This window comes from Poecilia reticulata, chromosome 10 (assembly GCF_904066995.2).
Source record: "Poecilia reticulata chromosome 10, P_reticulata-male-v2, whole genome shotgun sequence".
NCBI lineage: Eukaryota > Metazoa > Chordata > Actinopteri > Cyprinodontiformes > Poeciliidae > Poecilia > Poecilia reticulata.
The window spans coordinates 30,563,684-30,578,139 of NC_088839.1; the positions used below are offsets into that span (position 1 = coordinate 30,563,684).

The following is a 14,456-nucleotide window of genomic DNA, read 5'->3' on the forward strand; positions in this document are numbered from 1 at the left end:
ATCAAAGAGACTTGAGCTTATTAAAGGTAAAAAATGTTGGAAGCTGATGCCAACTCTGATGTAGCTCAGCACTAATTTTTACCCTTTCTAGTGTATTCTGTCCAACTTCCTAATGGTCTGAAAACGTTTAAACTTTTGGACTCCGGCGTTGCAGCAATAAGCTGATTCCTTACAACAGAGATGACATCCTACATGTTTTATGTGTGGAGTGTGGAGACACTGTATTTAACAGAGAAATAGAGAATAAGGGCGCAGTTAAGTGCTCTAACTGACTTTTTATCATTTTCTTGTGGAGGCATTGCCTCGCCTGTCTGTTTATTCTGTGGTTGTAGCAGTTCAGGGATGTGAATACTGTAAAGAGACCCCGTTTGTCCACCCATTCCAGTGACATTCAGTCTTCCAAAAATATGTAAATAACTGTATTTCTCTTCTGAAACAGCTATGCATTTATTTATTACTAGAAAAAGAAATGGCTGTTAAAAGTGCAACTAAAGTCCTACAGACAGCCGTTATGGATGGATCCAGCTGCTCCTTTCACTAAAACGAACACAAAGCTCATTAAGTGTGGGAGCTGGTCGCAGGTTGAGGATTTGACCATTTCTAGTCATTTGCATTATCTTGGTATTTATTAAGCGAAAGCAGATGGCCAGACCTTTCTTTGGGCTTCTCATGCCAGAGTCAGTGAGTTATATTTTGTAGAAAGACGACCAGCTGCTGCTGAACTTTGAGGGATTTTGTTTATAGAGCAAAACTAATCAGTCAACACTGCTTCTGGATGTACCTGGAAGCTTTTCTTATCCCATTATTGAAGGTGAATATCTTCTGTGGATAAATTCAATGGATATATAATAGTTGCTTTTGAATAATGAGCTTGGAATAATTTAAAATAATTTAATTTAATGTTGTTTTTTTTGCCATGAGTGTTTTTAAAGTATTTATTGAGACCTTCTACCAACAGTGACTGCAATCTGTCACTATTTGCACAAGAAATATTCACATAATTTAGAGATGGTGTGTTCATTGAACTATTTTAAATGAAAATGTGTTTGTGAGTTTTCATACAAACAAAATCAGTTGTCTTAGCCATCACACATTTAAAATAATTAGTTTCTTCCAAGAGTTTGAATAAATTAAAATGCCTCTGAGTAAAAACATAAAATGAAAAACAAGCTGCCCCTTTTTTCCTAATGCCATCCCACTCAGCAGCAGCAATTAAGATTAATATATAAACAGCAACACATGTTGCCTAGGATTTTAACCTCACTAGCCATCAAAAACACAGAAAAAATGTGTTCCAGTCCAGAAAAGCAATGTGTTCCAGTAATATAAATGTTTTCAAAAATGCATGTTAAAAGCAGCGACAGAACTCAATGTTCTTGGTTAAGATAACATGACCAAACAGTTTTAATCTCTGTGTCTACTTTAAAGCAATAAAAAGATAATTACTTTAAGTTTAACTCCATCCTGGCAAAAGAGTCAGCTGTGATCTTTATTATAGATTACACTTGTTCTGCTCTCTCATTCCTGAAGATCCTTTAACCTCGCCTTATTATCTCACTTTCATCAGAGTCTGGCTGATGGCTTCTCACTGACCTTTATCTTTAGCAACACTCTGACTCTCACTAGTGCTTAAATCTTGGCACCAACTTTCAACTTGAGAGCTCTTCCCTGTCAGAGCGGTCAGTGTTTGGCTCCCTGGCTGTAAAACTGCAGTGAGTGTGGGTGGGACTTCCCTGACAGCTGCAGTCACTGCGGCGTCTGTTCAGATCTTCAGCTGGGGTTAGATAAGGAAAGCAATCACAACGGTCGCCTAACACTTCTCAGTCCGATGCTGGACCTTGCTTTTTTCAGTTTATTTAAGTTCAGGAAGGGTTTCATTTCAACAGCAACAAATAATTATAAATTTATAGTATTTGCTTAACAGATTAGATCTAAAGATATCAAATCAAATAGAAAATTAGTTTTCTAGTTTTCATTTAACTTTAAGGTTCATTTGCCAAAAGTGTTTTATTAGGCAGTGTTCATACAGATAGAGATAAAAACCCACTTGTTTTGAACTCAAACTCAAATTAATGCAGAAAAGCATCATCAAGAATTTTAGTTTTATAATTTAATATAATATTCAGATTTGAATGTCTTTCTTACTCTTTTCTCGCTGTTTGTTCTTGTGCTGAGTTTGTTGTGTGGTTTCTGTAAAAAGTGTATCAGAGCATAAGACATTAGCACTGTTAAGTTATTTCTGACATTTTTGTACTCATAACATCTTTTGCAAGAGTGCACAAAGATGCTGAAGATAACATTTTCACCATCATTTAAGATTAATGATGGTGAATTCATTCATCTTAAAGACCTGTAAGGACTTGGGAAGCAGGAACCAGAGTGTTTCATCTGCAGCAACATCAAGAGTAGCTCCCCTAAATTGCGTTGAAATGGACTCTGAAGTTGAGGGCCATCAACAGGTGAAGTTATTAACCTCACTGCAACAACACCTATCAGGGCCAAGGGATCTGCAAGGGGACCATGTCTCTGGTTTTTAGTGGCTCATGTAACTAAAGGTTTCCTCAGGAGGGAGAGTGAACCAGCTTCATGTTTCCTGTGCCAATAGGTCATTGCCAGAGGTTTAACCACAACTTGGTGAAAACCTTTAAGCTTTCAGAAAACTAAATGCATCGCAGCCAGTCACAGGGAGGGTTCTACTGGTGCCTTTTAGCCAACATTGGATCAGAGCCGGAAAATGAAGTCTTTGCAAACCGTTGATATTGTGATTTATCACAGTAAAAAGTTTGTTCTAGCTGAAGTAATTCCGATTTATCACAATAACCCAATCTTTTATGCACTTCACAGTTTGCATTAAAGTTTGCTTTTCCACAATAAACACAAAATTGAGGTTGAAAGGACAGTAATCACAAGCAAGGTTGTGGAAACATAATGGTATGAAACACGGCTCCAAAGTCCAACAAAGTCGTTCAAGGTAATCTGGACAAGAGGGAGCGTTTGCAGTTAAACGGTGACATGAGGGTGCGTCACTAAGGTAAAGCAGAGAAGGAGGACCTTAGAGGTTTTTATCGCCACTAACAAGGTTGGTCAAAGTCTCATGTTTTAGCTCCTGCCACCACATTTTTTTTTTTTTACAAATATTATCAAAGCTGCATTTATTTCCCAGCTAATTTTCACCCACAGATGAAGCTTTTTTTTAAACTTTGTGAAAAAAGCAACTAAAAGCCAAGTCTTCAGAAGATTCCAAGAAAGTCTAAACAGACAGAAAGAGATAATAAAGTAATTCAAGATGTTTTAAAATGTGCAATTTTCTGATTGTGTTTGTAGAACTATTTTGTTTTACCTGAAAAAAGGGATAATTTCTCACAGATTTTCTCTGGTAATCACAAATACCACAAAAAATAATTCAGACCGCCTTAGTAACTCAGTCTAGACAAAATCTGTCTAATTCGATTACGTGGAGAAAGCAGCTCTACTATTAATGATGCAGCAGGACCAGGAAAAACTTGCTTAAATATATTAAATATTGATCCCGCCATTTTTTTCTCAAACTAAAAATAATTTTGACCTTTTTTTTTTAACTCTTGTTGCTGGTTTGGCTGAAAAGTTTGAGCATCAGATACAAATGCATTTAGAATGTTGCATAACAATGCAACTAAGAGGGATATGGAAAAAAGTACATTTTACCTGGAAGGCTTTACCTTGCAATACAGGACAAAGTGTTGCTAAGGCCGAGATGCATAATTAATTCAGGACACTGAGTCACTGCGTAGTTACTTCCTGGTTGGCATCTGCTTAGCAGCTAAACTTTACTAAAGTAGTGCTTAGTGGGAACATTTAAAAAAGAGCTTATAAGATTAACCTGTAGTAGAAATGTCTTTTGACATTGGTGAGAAAAATCCAGATTATTTGGTCCTGGAGGTTGAAGCTACCAGCCAAGAAGGATCAAAACCAAAGCAGACTGCATTGTTTTAAATCCAAACTCAAAAATGTCACAGCAGTTCATATAAACTTTTTATGAACTATTTATTAATCATATGCAAATAAATCAGTGATTATTTGTGTAGTAAATTAGTGAACAGATGCTGCACCATCAGTGATCCTCCTACTTATAAACCTGTAACAGAACACAACCGCAGAAATCCTGAATTATGCCTTTAAGGCAGCCTGAAGTGACCCAAATCAGATTCTTTTTGCCACTATGCGACCTGTATGTGGGCTTTTCATGGGAACTTGAACAATACAAATCTATACCTGGTCTTCTGTACAGCCAAGTCACGTTCATCTGACCTGTACGTCATTTATAATCGACAAATGTCACTATTCTGCTTTCTGTGGGAAGAAAAACAACAATCAAGGCAGATGACAAAAGCAAGATTTCTAATTTAATTAATATTTTGGGTGATTGTTCTATTCAGGGGCTGCACAGTGGCTCGGTTGGTAGAGCTGTTGCCTTGCAGCAAGAAGGTTCTAGGTTCGATTCCCAGCCCCGGTTTTTCTGCATGGAGTTTGCATGTTCTCCCTGTGCATGCGTGGGTTTTCTCCAGGTACTCTGGCTTCCCCCCACGGTCCAAAAACATGACTGTCAGGTTAATTGGTCTGTCTAAATTGTCCCTAGGTGTGAGTGTGTGTGTGCATCGTTGTTTGTCCTGTGTGTCTCTGTGTTGCCCTGCGACAGACTGGCGACCTGTCCAGGGTGACCCCGCCTCTCGCTTGGAACGTTAGCTGGAGAGGCACCAGCAACCCTCCCGACCCCACTGAGGGACAAGGATGCAAGAAAATGGATGGATGTTCTATTCAGTTCATACTTTTGCAAAATCTGAGCATGTTTGCAACGTGTGACGTTGTGTCTTCTACTATGCATGCAGAACACTTTTAGGTTGTTTTCAGTTCACACAGGAAATCACATAGAAGTCACATATATTAAATCAGATTTTTTAAAAATCCTAAAAGTGAGCAGTGTGAATGTAGCTTAAATCCAATCTTGAACCTGTATGTCACCACATACGGTAAATCCATATGCACACCTGTCTGCACCATGTCAAATTTAGTGAACTATAAGCTTTCTGCCTCAACAAGTTGGCACTACTTTAATCAAGAACTTTTGAACATCTGCAAACTCTACTTAAGACATAAATCACTAAGTCAGAATCCTCATTTAAGCTCAAACACTCAAGAACATCAAGAGAGTGAATACAGATCAGCTCCATATGGCATATTACACATTGTGGCCAAAAAGGCTCTTTAACGTCATTGGTTTAGTCTTCCCTCATTTACGGAGCCACTCCTGCTTCGGCATTTTGCCTGCAGGCAGGGCTGAAAACAAATCCTGAAGGAAAGTTTTATATTCTTCAAGCTCAGAAACGCAGACATCCAAAAAACTGTCGCTGTTCATTTCAAAGCAGCAGCTCTTCTGTTCTTTTAGAAATTTTTCAGTAGGTTTTCCATTTTAACCAGTTCTTGCTTGAGCCTCGGCTCACCGATGAGATGCACATTCTTAACAGGGATGGCTTTTGCCTTGAAGCAGCAGAATCAAGGACTCTGATCCTGCAGACTTTGAGATGCTGGTGGGCATATAGAGCCAGCAGAAAGGCCCCGATCTATTAGCACTGATTTAAAATGCAGTCAAATGACACATCATAATTGTACTTTGAGATGTTTCCGAAACCTGACTTCCTGGAGAGTAATGATCTATTTCTAAGAATTCACGGTTAATGACATGCCTTAGGCTGCTCATTCAAAGACATCAGTTAGTAAGAGATCTGAATAACGAACTGTGCAAGCTGTCAAAGGACTGAATAAGATATTAACCAGGAAGGAGAGCAATGAAAAGAGCTGCATTTGATGTTCTGGAGATCAATTCAAATGAAAGAAGCCTTGAGGTCAAACCTTTTTCTTTACAGGCACAACACCAGATTGTTTTTCTCTAAAATGTATCCAAGCGATTTGCTGTTTAGCCAAACCTGAGCATTCGCCGTTCTGAGGTCTCTCTAACCGAGGCTGTCACCAGCAGGCAGAGCCCCATCCATCTCTGACAGGCTGTTGCTAAACTGGCATAAATATCTGCCCCTCACAATGTGCCAATTATTTCTGCAGTGTCAGAAGATCTGCATGGCTCAAAGCAAGCATTTGTTGCTTTAGTCTTTTCACTTTCTGCACCATTTCATGCCTCACACCCGAGATTTGGAGTACTTCATCATAAACGGTGCTTTCAGCTGCAACTTTATGCATTTATTGAAGCAAACTTCTCAACTCAACAGAAACTTTTTTTTTTACTATGCAGTGCCACTATTTTGTTATATCAACTTTAGACTTAATTATGCTTTGTCATATTTTCATTTTTTTTCCCTAATATTTGAAAGTTTTGGTATAACTTGAGATTTTTTTGCAAAGCAAAAGGTTAAATATCTATATAAACAGGAGAAGTGGCAGAGCAATCATCAAACGCCTGAAGACAGTTTCTTACTTTAGTCAAGCCGGTACAGGTTTATTAATCAATGTTTGACCTTTAAATACTCCAGCAGGAATGAGGAGTAATAAACCTCTAGTGAAGTAGAAAATAAGGACATTGTGGAACATTAAGAGAGCTCCGCTTAGCGTGATGAGGTTATTTCAATTTTTTTGCATGACAGATCATTTTCAGCTGATATTAGGTTGATTTAAAACTTATCACTTTGTCTGAGCCTGTTTGTAACTTTTGTGATTGAGGATGGGGCTAAATGCATGGAGTCAGACATTTCACATAAATTAAAGGTTGGCGCATCTCTTAATTCTCTGTCTTCAATCTAAATTATGGGTCTATCATTTGAGAGCAGTGGAAAGTTGTTTTTAAAGGGTTTTTTCTAGCAGTAGTGGCCTTTATTTGCAGTAGATTAAACAGGAAATGGGCAGAGAGAGAACAGGGGAAGACATGCAGCAGACGGATGCTTCCAGGACTAATAGCCTCAATATGAGGCGGCCGCTCTTCCTCTACACCGGCCCATCAGTGGAAAGAAGTTTAATCTATCAGTTATTTACCACTAAACTGTTTCCAAGTGATTGCTTTAGGGGAAAAGAAATATTTCTCCACAACCAATATTGTACAAATATTGTAATATTTTTGTTGCCAAAATCAGTGTAGCAGGCAAACCAACAGCTATTTAGACGATTCACCAATGATAAGACGCTGAATAAACTAAACATAATGAACCAGTGCTCAGTTCTTCCTCATTAATCTGTATTTTGTCTGAAAAAGTAAACAAAAAAGCATTCACATTCACACAGCGTTTATAACCAAAGCTTATTTACATCCATTTGTGCTCTCCTGTTTCTTTTTGCTCACAGAAACTGAACCTTTCTGTGGAAGATTTCCCAAAACAGCTGCTCTCATTCCCGTACTTTAACTCAATCTCAACATTTGATGGAAAAGTTATGGATTAAGACTTAGATTTGTAATCAACACCATGAGTTTGGTATTCCTCTTTAATGAAAGTTTGATGCATTACATTTTGTGGCTTTGGGCTTGTGTTCCCGGTGGACCTTCCATACCTGCCATATGGCAGCATGTTCCGACTAAGACACATCCATAATGGGGCTATCAAGAAGCAGTACTGATTAGTTTTTCCATTTAGACTCACATATTAGACCTTTTTGCATAATTTTCAGAAACAACCACCCAGCAATCCGCTCCATGCCTCCCTCTGTTCCATGAAGCTAGCTTTATTTGTAAAAGCTCAGGTTTTTGCAGAACCTGGATGGTTTTTCTGGTGATTTATACTGAACCAGAATCTGTTAGAAGAGCGGATTGTCTTTGCAGCTTTATGATGAAACTGTTTTCTGTAATTTAATAGTTTAATAGCTCATTAAATAAACATGCTTGTGGGGTACCACGTTAACACTGCAAGCCTAAGTAGCTTTTATTAGCAGTTAATTAGTATGGCTATCTGTTTAGGTAACCAGCCTGCAGTCTGCGTCTAGAGATGCTTTTAAAAACAGCATTACCTTAAGGCCGCTGTGTGTTGCTCCCTTAGTTTAAATGAATGTTTTGAAACTGGAGATATTACCAAACAGCTAAAATTACTTTTATAAGAATAGTGGGAGCTCTCTACTTCTCTATTTGCCATACTGCTGGAGAAACTCTGCTCCCTCAGGCATTCCTTGGGCATTATAACAAAAGGCCACAGAAACATTGATATAATTATAGTGGTTTTGGACTATGCCATGTGAAAATACACTGGATCCACAGAACTGACCCACAGTGAGCTCTGACCTGCACTTGATTAGCTTAAGTTACGTGTCTGAGACACTATAAAGGCTAATTACTGAGGTTAATTAGTTTCTAGGCTTTATAAATCAAACATATTTTTATTGGCCCCATTTGCTGAAGAAATTTCCACATCCTTCTGAAGAACATGAAACATTTGTTTTTGTTTTGATCCTCTTCTGTTCATCTGTTTTAATTGGTTAGAGAAGAAATTTTGACAACAGTCCAGAGAGAAAATAAATGTTTGGCTGCTCTATAATCCAAAACAGTTTACATACTTTGTATGAAGTTTACCTAAGTCTGTTTATATCTTTATATATCTTTATATATATATATATATATATATATATATATATATATATATATATATATATATAAACCTCTCAATTCATAAGTTTTGTGGACATCAGTCAGTGAGCTGATCCAGTCTAAGCTACAGAGAGATTTTGAAATAGAAGTTATGCATCTCTCTTGACTCATTTTGCTTCTGCTCCTCAGCAGTTGCATTAATGTTGAGATTCCCATTGAAAAACCGTGAATTACACTGTGAATAAGTTAATTTGTGTCAAACTAGTCTGACTATTAGATCAAACTGCAGTCGGCCATTTAGAATAATCCATCCATTTTCTATTAATGCTTAATCGTTGCAGAGAAACTCGAGTGAGTTTCTGGAGGACACCTTGGATCACTTACCAGTTCATCACAAAGCAACACAGAGGCACACTAGACCGACAACAACTCATACTCTCTAGGGCAATTAACCCAGCATGGATGTGTTTGGACTGCAGTAAGACGAGTGCCTGGAGAGAAAAACCAAACGTGTGGTTAGAACATGCAGACTCCAGAATCCCTCCAGCTGCGAAGCAACAGTGTGAACTAATACACTGCCATGCAGCGCTGAATCTTAAGGGATCTAAATCTTTTACTCCCCCTTCTATTTAGCATTCAGCCATCACCTACAGTATAACACAGAAGCATGCCTTTGCTCCACATGTGTGCATTTCAATGTATATTATTCCATTATTTCATGTTCACCGTCTCTCAGACACTTTTTCATGTCTGTTGGATTTGTTCCAGAAAAATTCAGTAAAGCAGGATTTCACATATTCAGATAGACGGCTGTAAACTGAAGTCAGCTGGGGGAAATAATCGGTTGAAACAAACTCCTCTGATGTCCTGAACCTTGATTCTGCATGGCTGACACATCACAACTCCACTCCAGATTCTCCACAAAGCGTTTTTCTTTTATTTAACGTCGTCCACCTTCCCGCCTGCTCTGCATCCTCTCAGTAGTCCGGATCAGTTTACGGCAAAATAGGGTCTCTGTTTCCATCAGCCGGTGTCCTTCCCATCACAGCAGACTTTCATACAGTGTTGGACACGCTGTCAACAGCAAAAAGCTCAAACCAGACAGTGACGCAATCCACAGCATGAGCAGCCAACTTCCTGTCGACACGGTTTCATGCTGAATGCTTTATAAATTGAATATTTTAAGTCAAGTAGAACGTTTTCATGCATATAGAGTTAAATTACAAGATTCTTGCTTATAAGTACATCTAGGATTAATGAATTAATTTGAAAAGTGTGCAGTATTAGGCTGCAGACGAAAGCTGAAGCTCTGGATGTTTTAAGCTCTCACCAACATGTCAACTTTAAAAACTTGGATTTTGCTCCAAGGATTAAGCTTTCTGATCACTTTCCGCTCTGAAGAGATGATACCGACTCAAATCCGTCAAATGCTCCCAGCTCTAATTCAGGAGCAGTCATAGCTGTGACTTAGGTAGTGTCTTGACTCCACCTGACTTTAAAGGTTTCCCCTGGGGATGCGCAGAGTTAGACTTCAGTGCTAATGTATGCAACACTAAGCTGCCAAAAGCACAGGAGCACAGCTCTTAAAGTATCTAAAAATTTTGAGACTGAATTTTATCCGGAACATTTTGAACCTTTTTGATGGAAAAGAAGTGGGATCAAAAGGTCATGCAGCCCAAGGACCTCAGAAAAACCCATAGTTTTTTGCTGCTATTATCATAACACATTGGAGACCAACAACTAAGAATATTAGCATCTAGAGCTGGGGTGTAATCTCCTCTATACATGTTGCTACATCTAAATTTATGTGGCTGCCAATAAACTAGGATTATACATTTATTTTCTTTTGCAGCTAAAGAGTTTATAAGTGGAAAGAAGATTATCACTTATGATTTATTTAGCTTATAAGGCACATTCAGGGACAGTTAGACACATAAAGATAACTACCTAGTAGTTTTTTGTGGTGTCTGGCACAGAGATGTTAGCAGAAGTGCCTTAATGTCCAGTAAATTGCAAGGTGGCTCCTCCAAACCACTTTGGAGCCATTTTTGCTTTATGGCAGGAAAGCATTTTCATGCTGAAAGCGTTCACAGCTTTAGGGAATACATTTTCCATGAAAGGGTATACAGGCCGTGCAACAGTGCTTAGGGACAGGACAATAGGTGGTACATGTCAAAGTGACATCAGTATAGAAGGTGGGACCCAAGATCTCTCTGCAGAACATCATTCAAAGCATTACACTTCATCTGCCAGCTTGCCCTCATCCCACAGTGGATCCTGATGCCATGTGATGCCATGAGAACCTGACTGCTCTGCAACTTTGCAGCCACATAAATGCAAAAGACTGTGATGCCCCCTATTATGATTCGTCTACTAGAACCAGCATCAAATTTTCAGCAAGTTGAGCTGCAGTAGCTCATCTGTTGCACTGGAGCAGATGGGGCAGCTGTCACTTCTTATGAGCATCAGTTACGGTTCCTTCCATGGACCACTTTTGACAGATACTCTCCAGTTAAGAACTGCCATTTTGGAGGCACATTAAAGTAGTTTTCTAACCATCGCAAATTGATCGTCAGACATTTATGTTCACTTGTTGTCTGTTATATCCCTCCCACAAACAGGTAGTGGGAACAATCTTGACTTGGTGCTAAGGAGGGTGTCTGGTTTGGCAACCTCAGGGTTTCATCTTTGCTTTTTGAACATGATGTGAATTTGTTGGCCTCTTTAAGCCATGACTTTCACATATATTGGAGCAGTTCACAGTGGAGAGTAAAGTGGCTGGGATGAGAGTCAGCTCTTCTAAGCCTCAGGCTAAAAAACTGAAAAAGGTGGATTTCTCCCACTGGTTCAGGGGTCAATCTTTTGCCTGAAGTAGAGAAGTTTAAGTATATTGGAGTTTTGTTTATGAGTGATTGCAGCCTTTTTTGCACTAATGTTGCTACTTCAATAGTTTATCCTAGTTAATAGAAAGCAGTACCAAAAAGCAAAGCTCTCAGTTTATTGGTCTGTCTAAATTTTGACCCTCACCTGTGAGCATGAACCTCAATATCAGAAAAACAGACTTCTGGAACAAGCAGCTGAAATTAGCTTCCTGCATAAAAGTAGTCAGTCTCATCCTTTGAGAGGGGTTGGGGGGGAAACGGGTCTCGGGTTGGACCACTGCTGCTCTTCATCAAAAGAATTCAACTGAGATGGTTCAAGCATCTCACTGCAGTTGATTACAATTTTGGATAAAAACTGCAGAATCCGAACTTTTAAACCTCATCTCTGAATTATGAAAGTGAGTTCTAAGAACAAGCGGATGGGATTTATTTTTATTTGATTGACAGCAGAGAAGAAACAGCCAGCCAACTACTGCTGCACTGATTTTATGCAAAATTTGCTCAGCCATGATGTACCAGAAGACAAACAGCATGCAATATTCACTTTTATTACTCAGCCAATACAGGAACTTTAAATAACTCTCTTAAATATTTTGGGTAGGTTCCTCTCTCTTCACCAAACTTTAATGTGGTTAGTTTAATACCCAAGATGTGTATTCCTCTTTGAGGGTTTTTAGAGAATTGATGAAAGCAATCACATTGAAGATAATAAAAATAAATCTTGAGCTATAAAGGTTTTTGTTTCAGAATTACAGTTAATTATCCAGATGGTTGTATTTATCTAAATCAATGAGTCACATCTGATTTCCACATATTTAAATTCTTAAACTGTCACTTAGGAAAGTATTCACACCCCTCTGCAGACATCTGCCCTCTTCTCCCTCAACACTAACAAGACAATCTTAAGGTCTTGTAGTTACCCCATTGCTTTTAAACATCTGAGATACCAGGTAAGATTCTCACAGCCTCATAATAGCTGACCAGTGTAGAGGTTGGTCATCTTCCCGATTCAGTTCAGTGGTTTTATGTGGGGCACTCTGCGGTAGCTGATGGGATGTAAAGTCAAGGCACCACAGGACTGACCTATTACATCAAATGCAGCATTTCTTACCATCATCATACTGGTCAGATTGCAGTAAAGTGAATCGAGAGAACTTTAGCTAAAGGTTCAGTAGTGGCAACACGGATTGTTAATTCAGTAGCAGCATCACTTGAAAACAGAAAAAATAGAGTCAATACATCACAAATGTGTTTTATCCTTTGGAAAGTGAAATGCCAGCCACATATTTTGTGTTTTGTGTTTAACATGGACCATGCTGAGCTCCACTTTACGCCTTTTTTGGTTTCTCAATCCAGGCATGGTATTTAAAAGCTCACATAAGCACAGGAAATGGCCGGCTTCATTGGTGATTTATGACCAACCACGCAGCTTAGATGAGGGTTGATCTTTGCGGCTTAATGATGGAACTGTTCTTTAAGAAAAGCTAAAGTCCCAGAGCAGTTAAGACTTTGCACTCGATTTCTGTTCAAGCTATTCTCTGCAGGCCTGATAGTTAAAGGATAACTCTGTTATCATTTTCTTGAAGAAGTGCTGATTATCTTTTAAAAAAGAACGTCTTTGCACACCCAAGGCAATCATCTGAAGTTACACTTTTGCTTTTACATCTGCTGTAATCCAATTACCTTCCCTCCATTATGCATTCACCATTTTCTGCCACGCCGCTGTGTTGAGCACCACGGGCTGTTTGGCCCACTGTCATAGCAGTGTGCTCGTGTAAACAAATTGAATTTGTGTAACCTTGCTGACGGGTACAAACTGCAGAGTCCAGTCTGGCTGGTGAGAGCGGCGTCCCTAATGTTTGGAGCCCAGTGGAAACATAGTTATTACGGCCAGAAAGAGTGAACTCACCGCCTACAGTGGCAGTCGGCTTGTTTTGTTATATGGATGATGAAGTTGATGTATTGGTCCCTCGCATGCGCAGAACAGCCACAGACTCTCTACCCAGTGATGAATTGCTTCAATACTTTAGGCTATTGGAAAGACCGGAGCACACCAGATCTCATCTCAACTCTTCCTTTCCATTTTCTCCGTTTTCTATTTTGGCAGATCTCAAATAAATTGTATTGTTTTTTCCTTTTGTTCTGTCTTTGCTTCCCCTCTATGCTTCCTTGTTCCTCCATCTATAGACCCACTTCTTTTTGTCAAACTTTTAATGAGGTAAAAGGTATGCAAGGCTGCACTGGAAACACTTGACAAAGCACTTTTGAAAGATTAAGGCTGACTAACAGCACCGCGGTGCCTCGCTGCCTTTGTCTCTCCACCCTTTTCTTTCTCTGCATCTGTCCACTTGATCAGGAGGCTGCGAGGATGAGCATTGCAATAGAGGCAAGATTAAAATCGGATGTGAATTGTCCTGGAGATTGGTTTGCAGACTGAAAACGGAAACAGAGAGAACACTGGGGGAAAGATGAACAATGAGGGAAGGTCACCAGTAACGACATGGTGTGAGAAGACAGTGCTGCTGTTGCTGCTGCTGCTGCTGCTGAGTTGGAGGATAAAATTGACTGGGATTCAGGATTTGCTCTTATATATGCATGGAAAGTATATATATAAATATATATACATTGTCCTGCCACTTTACCTATTGAGTCGTTTAACAGCATCTTCTCTCTGAAAGCCATCTGTCGGCCAGTGTTTTACGCCACCCATTAAAGCACTCAGGGTGTTGTGTGGCTTTTAGCCAGTATTTCATGTCATTAGTCACTTCTAAGTGAATTTAATGAGAAATAACCTGCTGCAAGAGCCAAATCAGCCATTATTTCTTCCTAATGCCTTATGATAACCATATAGGTTAAAACATTTGGACTATTGAAGTGTCTGCAGCTCATTTTGATTGAATGATTGTGTAGTTAGTCTTCATTCCCTTTTTTGAGAAAGGTTCTCACCACCAGAAACAAACTGTTATACAGTATTCATAGCTGACTGCCCTCTGTTTTGCAGAGTGTGGTATGTCATGTTATTTACA

At 39.1% G+C, this 14,456-nt stretch overlaps 1 protein-coding gene across 2 annotated transcripts in view; it reads left to right on the forward strand.

Annotated features, from left to right (window-relative positions):
* Window positions 1–14,456, forward strand: part of fstl5 (follistatin-like 5) — a 186,477-nt gene that overhangs the window by 155,117 nt on the left and 16,904 nt on the right. The window lies entirely within an intron of this gene.